This window comes from Schistocerca nitens, chromosome 2, assembly GCF_023898315.1.
Source record: "Schistocerca nitens isolate TAMUIC-IGC-003100 chromosome 2, iqSchNite1.1, whole genome shotgun sequence".
NCBI lineage: Eukaryota > Metazoa > Arthropoda > Insecta > Orthoptera > Acrididae > Schistocerca > Schistocerca nitens.
Window position 1 is genome coordinate 193,514,796 of NC_064615.1, and position 8,565 is coordinate 193,523,360.

At 43.9% G+C, this 8,565-nt stretch overlaps 1 non-coding gene across 1 annotated transcript; it reads right to left on the bottom strand.

Moving 5' to 3' along the window:
• Nucleotides 1-271: 271 nt before the first annotated feature.
• Trnaa-cgc (transfer RNA alanine (anticodon CGC)) lies at nt 272-344 on the bottom strand. The gene has a single exon. It is a non-coding gene; the product is annotated as a tRNA-Ala (tRNA).
• Nucleotides 345-8,565: the final 8,221 nt, after the last annotated feature.

Genomic DNA, 8,565 nt, shown 5'->3' on the forward strand with positions numbered 1-8,565 from the left:
GGGTGACACACGGCTGTTGCTCAGTTCGCGTCCCAGACGTCCCCCAGCATGACTTTCCCCACGAAGGATCGCCTGCTGCTGACAAAGCTCTCTTGGAGGAGGAGGAGGAGATTAGTGTTTAACGTCCCGTCGACAACGAGGTCATTAGAGACGGAGCGCAAGCTCGGGTTAGAGAAGGATGGGGAAGGAAATCGGCCGTGCCCTTTGAAAGGAACCATCCCGGCATTTGCCTGAAAGGATTTAGGGAAATCACGGAAAACCTAAATCAGGATGGCCGGAGACGGGATTGAACCGTCGTCCTCCCGAATGCGAGTCCAGTGTGCTAACCACTGCACCACCTCGCTCGGTAAGCTCTCTTGCAAGAGCGGTGAGTGGACGCTGGTAGCTCAGCTCAGTAGCTCAGTTCCAGACACTCGAGAGTTTTTTTAAATCTCTATTACAAACCATAATAATTATACATTATTAACCCACTTCCTTATCTCATTAGTGGGTCATAATAATTATACAACTGGTTCAAAATGGTTCAAATGGCTCTGAGCACTATGCGACTTAACTTCTGAGGTCATCAGTTGCCTAGAACTTAGAACTACTTAAACCTAACTAACCTAAGGACATCACACACATCCAAGCCCGAGGCAGGATTCGAACCTGCGACCGTAGCGGTCGCTCGGTTCCAGACTGAATCGCCTAGAACCGCTCGGCCACACCGGCCGGCTATACAACTGGTACTTATATTGCAGCTAGTTACAATTTTCAGGTGAGCTACAGTTAGTGTTACATGCAATGGGCATTTAATGTCTAGTACCTAGGGCTTATATCTATTTCTTATAACTAATTCCTATCGCCTGCAGCGTCACATGTGTGCCAGTGAGAGATATAAACCTACTCTTGATAGCCATGCTCATCGAGCTAAACCCGAAGAGCGTGCCCCTGGCACCGGGCAGGCCACGGTGTTGGTTCGCTGCAGTTCCCCAGCATAATTTTCCTAAAAAAGTAAGTCCTACAAACTAACTTATCCTACGTCATTTCCGGTGCATGTCCTTATCGGTAGCAATGACCTCCACTCCCCCTAGCCCTGCACGTGGCGGATTCCAACTATGATGGAAAGTCGGCCAGTCCACGCACAGGCGGTATGGGAATAGGGCTCTGGACGCAATCTGTGTTGGTAGTCTTAGTTATTCAGTTCATGTCCCTCAAGTTTTCTGTTAAAGCTTCCTGTGATACCTCGTTGACCAATGTATTTAGCATTTGGAAAGTGTCCTCACGTCTAAGCAGTTGATATTTGTCGTGGTTTGGAAGTCTGTCTCGAAATGTAGTCGCAACATCATTGAAGAGGGGGCACTCGTAAACTACATGGTCGGGAGTACCCTCTGACACGCCACAGTGACACGCAAGTGTAGCCCTCTTCCCAAATCGACATAAGTATGTCGGGTAGGGTCCATGGCCAGTGAGAAAATGGATCAGTCCTCGTGTTGGCTAAAAATATTTCATGTCCAAACGCTCCCTCACATCTGGTATGAACTGGAAAGTTCTGCGTCCAGTTTCTTCTACCTCCCAAGACTCCTGCCAAAGTTCCTCCCCTCTTTTCCATATTTCCCTTTTATCCTCCACCCTTACACCCATGATGTCTACAATTTTGTCATAATTTCCCTTTTTTGCCCAGCACCAAGCCGCTTGTTCCCTTATTTTGAAGTCCAGAGGGAAGAGCCCCATTATGACTAATATGACCCCCCTCCTCCCCCCCCCCTCCCCGGAGATGTTCTGTAGGCCCCCACAGATCTCAATATCATGCTTCTCTGGACCCTTCTCACTGTCATGGCGGGCACAGCCCTCGTGAGCCTGTGCGCCCAGACACTCAAGAGTTTGAAAAAAAAGGCTTTGTTCCGATGACTGTTAAGGGTATGGAGTAAATAATAATGAGCGTATGGCATTGGTGGCCGGGAGACCCCTCGCGGGGCGGTTCGGCTACTGCTTGTAACCTCCCCCTCACTTATCGACCTTAATGACAGTGAAAAATTAAACCGCGTGTACCTAATGGAAATTTGGGAAAGCAATCGTCACCGAAGTTAATCTGTCGGTAAAGAGGGAGGAAAGGGTTACATCTAAATGAAAGGAAAAATGCAAATGAAACTGGTGGAAATTAATTTTGAAAAGGGGTAAAGTTAATAAAGAAAGTAAATGTGCGGCCGTTACGTTAACAATTAACTAGCGGTAATTAGATATTTGAGATTTGGGGGAAATTACGGTCGCCAGTCCTAAGGACAATTACTATAGTAACTGAAAAAGAAAGGTTATTACACATATAATTAGCACTAGAAGCGTGGCAACTGAAGGTTGACACGTGTAGTGTGAAAACTGAAAGTTTGTCAGAAGTAATAAATTTCGCTACACTCTGACTTAATTTAGCAAAAGAATTAATAAAACTGGAAAATCGAAAGTTAATTTAGTGACTGAAGTTAATAGTGAGCTTTCTTTCTGAAGCACATCGAAATTCAGTAAAATACGGTTAGTCTTGGACTACCTCAACAATCATTTCAAAAGCAACTTGACTCTACGCAATTTAGAAATAAGAGATTTAACTTTGAACTTGAATTAAATGATTCTGAACAATTAACAATAGTAAAATTTAGTACGTACCAAGCTGAGCTGCAGTCACAGGTAAGCTAAAATACGGTAACAAAACTCGCACTCTTAATTTGTGCTTGTGTAATCTAAATATTGTAGCCAGCTATGAATACTTTAACTGAACTTTGAAATTAAAGCAGTGAAATCGAATTATAATGCTTTAATGCTGGCGTTTGAATTTCAACGACACTCGGGTTCATTTCGGAAAAGGAAGGGACCCTGCTTGGCAATGCAATTGGGACAATGAGCAACAAAGGTTCATGCTACATTGTTGTAATTTTGTGATTTGAACAGTTTGAAAAGCTGAGGTCTGTCATACAGTTCTGAAACTTTACGTGCTTTTAGTCTTCCTTGTTGGTTGATTGAAGGTTTGAAGTCGGCGATCGAGGAGGTGGCGACAGTCACTCATTGTCGGCCGTCGCTGTTGCAGAAGCTGGATGCTGGCGCGCCTTCTTCTCGACACGGTCACCAGGCGAAACGGGCTCTTGATGTGTGCCAGCTAATGCTTCCCGTCCGCGACACCGTGCTAGAAACTACCATAGCCAGTCGATCGCAATTACATGCTGCCAAAAGCCCGGCAACTTACGGGAGCGTCACACAACACACCTGCTCAATCGCACTACTCCAACCAGACTCCCTCTCTCTGCCCGCGCTCCACCGGCAGAGTTAACACTACCAAAGATCCTACACACTTTCGTTCTTCACACGACCTATCGATGTATTCGTTCGATAGCATAGTTTTCCCTAGGCAAGACCCAGTGTAAAATACAAATAATATTACAAAACAAACCAATTATAGATCGACACAAATGCATATATATATATATATATATATATATATATATATATATATATATATATATATATATATATATATATATATAGAAAAATATTAAAACAATTACAATATATAAAGACACAGAAATGTTATATCTTCAGGTAACAAAATAAGGAAAAAATTATGGTACAATAGATGGAAATAGGAGGATATGCATTTCCGGCGTTACACGCTCCACAAGTTCTTTAACGCCACTACGGCGACTTGCGAGTGAATGAGGATAGACACACAACACCCAGTCATCTGGAGGCAGAGAAAATCCCCGACCCCGCCGGGAATCGAACCCGGGACCCGGTGCGCGGGAAGCGAGAACGCTACCGCAAGACCACGAGCCGCGGACACGGAGTAAATGATTATCAATTCGAAAACTCCGGTTTTTCGAAGTGCAATGTGGCAGAGGGAGGAAAGCAGTTGACACTTCTGTCGAAGACGTGGCCACAGCATTGCAGGAGGAGTCGGCGGTGGTGTGCAAACATGCAGTGCACGGGGAATTGCCCGTACGTTGGACATGGCTGCGAGAACACTGCATAAAATCCTACGAAGCATCCTGCCTTGTTATCCATACAGAATCACTCATGTTCCGGAGTTGCGCCTGCTGACCCGCCAGACACACTCTCTGGAATTTCTCGCTCGCATAGAAGTAGGCAGTGAAAGGCCGTACAACATTCTACGCAGAGACTAAGCCATTTCCATCTCCAAGGCTGATTGGTTGGTTTAAAGATTAAAGGGACCAAACTGCAAAGGTCTTCGGTCCCTTGTTTCATAAACACACAGAGCATATTTAAACCATCCATCAGTCAGGCTGAGCACTTCAAAAAAAAAAAAAAAAAAAAAAAAAAACAACCTGGGGAAGAAAAGCCCCAAGGTCAACGGTAAGGCAACATGGAAAATGGAGCACAAAAACAACATATAGAAGAAAAGCAGAAAGAATTAAAACTGTACAGCAGAGAACCGTGGCTGGCTGATCACGAAAATAAAAGGATGAGCCAGTCACTCTGCAACACGTTAAAACCTCCAGCCTAAAAGATTAGGGTGGAGTCGAATTACAACACAAAACTAAGTAAAATATACAGCACAAAAGAGGGCGACACAATAAAATTAGATGGACCTATAAAAGTCGCTTGCGCAAATAAAACTTAAAGCTCGATCAGACATTGAGACATTGTCACCTAAAAGAGATGATAAATCACCTAGGAGATTAAAAGTTCACCTGAGGACGGTTGAAAGAGTACATTCCAACAACATATGGGCCACCGTCATGTTTGCACCACAGTGACAATAAGGGGGGGGGGGGTCCTCTCGACGCAGCAGATGACCATCCGTCAGCCAAGAGTGACCAACGCGGAGCGTACAGGGAACAACAGAATCCCTGCGAGAGGCCCGCATGGAGGACCCCCACACAGTCGTGGCCTCCTTTACTCGCCGCAGCTTGTTGGGTGCAGACAGAGTGCGCCATTCGTCTCCCCACATCCCAAAGACATCTGCAAGGACACGACAATACGCAGAATTGCAGAACTTTCGTCGTACGTCCCATATCGATTTCGGCCGTCAGTTCATCCTGTGTTGCTTGTCTGTTAGCACTGACAACTCTACGTAAACGCTGCTACTCTCGATCGTTAAGTGAAGGTCGTCGGCCGCCGCGTTGTCCGTGGTGAGAGGTATTTTCGGCACACTCTTGACATTGTGGATCGCGGAATATTGAATTCCATAACGATATCGGACCTGGAATGACCCATTCGTCTAGCTCCAACTATCATTCCACGTTCAGAGTCTGTTATTTCCGTCGTGTGGCCATTATCACGTCGGAAACTTCTTCACACGAATTACCCGAGCACAAATGACAGCTCTGCGAATGCACTGCCCTTTTATACGTTGTGTACGCAATACGATCGCCATCTGCATGTGTGCATATCGTTATCCCATGAATTTTATCACATCACTGTATACAGGGTGTAAATATTAAGTTGACAAACCAGAATAACTCGAAAAATAAGCTTCACACGAAAAAATGTGTAGAATCCAAGGTTGATTATTTTCGAGGGGGACATCTGCTGCTGCTAAAATTAGCCCGCCACCCCAGCTCCTTAGGGGTGGGGCGGGAGGCAACATTAAAATTTCAAATGGGAGGGAACCCACATTTTTTATTGCAGAATCAGATTCTACGTAAAAAAAAACTACGTACATTCTTGGTAAATGGTTCTGTAATCCAAGAAAATCCATGATCTCATTTTTGCGTGGAAAATGGTTATGGATAAATAAAAAATACTTATTTACTTCGTAAATTTTGATTCACTAAAACTAAAACTCTCCCTCTCTCCCCATAGGGTGGGATTTGAGAGAGAGGAATTAGAGTTTTACAAAGGTTGACGCAATCCGAATCTGCGGAAAAAATTAATATTTGGGTAAACATTTGTAAAACTCTAATTCCTGTCTTTCAATCCCCACCCTATGGGGAGAGAGGGAGAGTTTTAGTTTTAGTGAATCAAAATTTACGAAGTAAATAAGTATTTTTTGTTTATCCGTAACCATTTTCCACGCAAAAATGAGATCATGGATTTTCTTGAATTACAGCGCCAACTACCAAAAATCAAAACAAATGTTTAAGACAAAATGTACGTAGTTTTTTATGTAGAATCTGATTCTGCAATAAAAAATGGGGGTTCCCATTTGAAATTTTAAAGTTGCCTCCCGCCCCACCCCCCGGGGGCTGGGGTTCGGGCTAATTTTAGCAGCAGTAGATGTCCCCCTCGAAAATAATCAACTTTGGATTCTACACATTTTTTCGTGTGAAGCCTATTTTTCGAGTTATTCTGGTTTGTCATCTTTTACGCCCTGTATACGACATATGTTATTGCAGGCCTCGACTTTCTTTAAATTTGTTTGACTGATAGTGTGAGGAACAGTACCTCAGAACGGGCCTGCTCCTCACTTCGGTAATGCGGTAATGAAACTCAAGACCTCGAATACAGTCACTGTTTTTTTCCAACGCGAGACGCGCACAGAACACCTTTGTTATGCTGTATTCTAATGAGCGACAGAGGCCAGTTGGCAGAAACAATATAGCTGTTCAGTTGACAGTGTGTCCAGAAACTGCGTTCGAAGGGCTATAAGCGCTGACGCAAGCAACTGATGGCGTGCGGGTCACTTAACAGGCGTGTGTCCGCTAGCAAGTGAACTTCCGCAAGTCGCTTACAGAATCCACTTCTGCAATTTGTTTGACGTGGTAACGCCCCCAGCAAATAAACTTCCGCATGCTTCGTCAACTTGCAGAAGACGCTAAAAGTTAGTGGAAACACTTTCTTGCATCTTGCTGCAAATACTTGGTGAACTTGAAAGTTACTGGATGTCTTTCTCAAACTTACAGTTTTGTGTGTTCAACACCGGTACGAAAACTTCATCATCGAAAAGAAGAATGGCGCAGATACAGATGGACCAAAACAAATGTACCGTTGGAACCCCTAAACATATAAAGGGTGTTCGGAAATTCCAGTAACAAACTTCCAGGACTTGTGTGTTGAGTAGCAACCCACTGAAGAGACACCAGGTGGGATGGAAAGTGTGTTCCAGAACATGCTTCGCAGGTGCAATGTCTGTAAAAGCGTTGGTGGTCGCCATATATAGTCGCTGTTGTAATGCATCGGTACTGTTCTGTACTTACAGCATGCCGGGTTCGGTTTTTTTTCTCTTAGTGATGTAAACAGATAATATTTACGTCTTAATTCAACAAATGTGCTATTGTGATAAATGGATGTTTCGTTATGCTTCCGTTTGATTTGTTAGCTAATAATTGTACTGCGTTACTCCTAATTCAGTTCTCCAAGCAGAAGTGGGTGAGTTAAAAATCTGAACTGAAACCGTCGTAGAACGGAAACTGTACCTTTCCTCACATGAGCTCCTGTTCAAAATATTGTGTACGTACTCCCCTCTACAAGTACTAGAAGTTTGTAAAGGGATTTTCCGAACACCCTATATCATTGGCCACTACGGCCGTGGGAGTGCGAAATTACGAGGGTAATCACAAAAGTAAGGTCTTCTATTTTTTTATAAGTACATAGACCTGTTTATTTCTACAATGGTTTGCATCAGTTTACAGCTTGAACATTTAGCTGTTTGTCGACATGATCACCATTTCTGTCGATGCATTTTTGTAGACGTTTTTGTATGCCCATGTCATACCAGGTCGCCGCCATGCTGTTTAGAAAGTTATGAACCTCTTCTTTCACCTCGTCGTCGGAGCTGAATCGCTTCCCGGCCAAGTGTTCTTTTAACCTAGGGAACAGGTGGTCACTGGGCGCCAAGTCAGGACTATAGGACGGGTGGATGATTATGTTCCACTGAAACTGTTGCAGGAGAGCAACGGTTTGCCGATCGATGTGTGGGCGAGCGTTGTCGTGGAGAATGTATACGCCCTTGCTCAACATTCCTCTTCTCCGGTTCTGAATTGCCCGTTTGAGCTCTTCCAGAGTCTCACAGTACCTGTCAGCGTTAAATGTGGTCCCAGCGATTCAGCTCCGACGACGAGGTGAATGAAGAGGTTCATAACTTTCTGAACAACATGGCGGCGAGCTGGTATGACATGGGCATACAAAAACTGCCACAGCGTCTACAAAAATGCATCGACAGAAATGGTGATTATGTCGACAAACAGCTAAATGTTCAAGCTGTAAACTGATGTAAAACATTGTAGAAATAAACAGGTCAATGTACTTATAAAAAAATAGGAGACCCTACTTTTGGGATTACGCACGTAATTTACAGATTACTTGGTTTCGCCAGAAGTGGAGGTAGAATGGCAGTCCAGGCGTCTGGTAAATTTTAGCTGATTTATTTAACTTCCATCGTTTGTGGAGAAAGGGGGCGGTGTCAGCGAGAAAAATCTTTCGCTAGTATTCGAAACCGTATATAAAGTTAGTTTGTTGGAAATCGCAAAGTGCTCTCATTCTCAAATACCGGTTGATTATACTCTGGGCAATACGCGCGACGTGAGTACCTCAGCCTCAAGACCTGTACACAGTTTCTCACTTTAATACTTGACTTACTCTGTTAATCCTTCAAAATCAGGTTTTAATTCTAAATGACTAGGTTATGACAGCATTATCAGT